This window comes from Egretta garzetta, unplaced genomic scaffold, assembly GCF_000687185.1.
Source record: "Egretta garzetta isolate BGI_Z169 unplaced genomic scaffold, ASM68718v1 scaffold407, whole genome shotgun sequence".
Taxonomy (NCBI): domain Eukaryota; kingdom Metazoa; phylum Chordata; class Aves; order Pelecaniformes; family Ardeidae; genus Egretta; species Egretta garzetta.
This window is the reverse complement of record NW_009260183.1, coordinates 145288-146728: the sequence shown is the minus strand read 5'-3', so window position 1 is coordinate 146728 and position 1441 is coordinate 145288.

Sequence of the window (1441 nt, the reverse complement as noted above, 5' to 3'; positions counted from 1 at the left end):
CAAATCCCCTCCTACACGCCAGCCTTGCTCCTACCCCTGAGCTATGGAGCCCGTGTGCTGCAAACCCCTCCGTGCTGGTCACCAGGGGGGGACCACAATCTGGCTGCATGACCCCAAATCTCCATCACCCCCAAATCTCCACCACCCCCCCGAATCTCCACCACCTCCCCAAAATCCCTCCTAGGCCGCAGCCTTGCTCCAGCCCCTGAGCTATGGAGCCCATGTGCTAAAAACCCCACCGTGGTGGTCACCAGGGGGGAGCCCCAAATCTCCACCACCACCCAAATCTCCACACCCCCCATATCCCCACCACCCCCCATACCTTCACCACCCCCCCAAAACCCCTCCTAGGCACCAGCCTTGCTCAAACCCCTGTGCTATGGAACCGGTGAGGGAAAATCCCCTCCGTGGTGGTCAGCAGAGGAGAGCCCCAAATCTCCAACACCTCCCAAATCTCCAACACCCCCCCAAATCTCCAAAACCCCCCCAAAACCACTCCTAGGCAACAGCCTTGCTCAAACCCATGAGCTATGCTGCCAGTGGGGGAAAATCCCCTCTGTGCTGGTCACCAGGGGAGAGCCACAAATCTGGCTTCATCGCCCCAAATCCCCACCACCCCCCAAATCTCCGCCACCCCTCCAAAAGGCCCCCTAGGCCCCAGCCTGGGCCAGCTCCCCTAAACATGATGACAAACAGCCTCAGCAAGGATGCAGGCACCAGCACAAGCATCCACCCCCACCCCCCTAAAAAACCAAAAGTTGGGGTTCAGCCCCTACGCTGCTCCGCTATGAGAGCTGGGGTTCAGTCCCGGCACCTCCAGCATCTTTTAGGGGAGGGGGGAGGAGTTTGGTTTTGAGGTTTGGCCAAAGCACAGGCAGAGAGGGAAGTGCCGTGGCGCTGCCGGAATAACCAACTCTCAGGCAAACCTTGGCTCAGACGTTATCTCCAGCTTTTTATTGCAGCCCTGATTTGAGGAATATGCAAATGTTTGTGTTTAACGAAAAGATAGGGGGGGAACCCCCCTCCCCCCACCCCAATATATATACCTTCACCCCAACATACATGTGCCTTCACTTAAATTCCTTCTTTAGACTTAAATACCGACCAGGAAAATCCTTCAAACCACAATTCCGATGTTCTCCAGCCCGTCAGCTGTTGGGAATGATAAAGAGGAGAAGACGAGCGCACGTAGCACCGTCACGTTTGATTTCCAGGATGTGGGCTAGGAACAACCTGAAAGGATTCAAACCCGCTTGGGGGATGGTTTGGGGGTTTTTTGCTTCCCCTGGTTTGCAGAAATGGAATCATAGAATCAGGGAAGCGTTGAGGTTGGAGAAGCCCTTGAAGCTCCCCCAGCCCAACCCTTCCCCTACCCCTGCCATCCCACCCCCAAACCCTGGCCCTCAGCACCGCCTCTGCCCGGCTGTTAAATCCCCCCAGG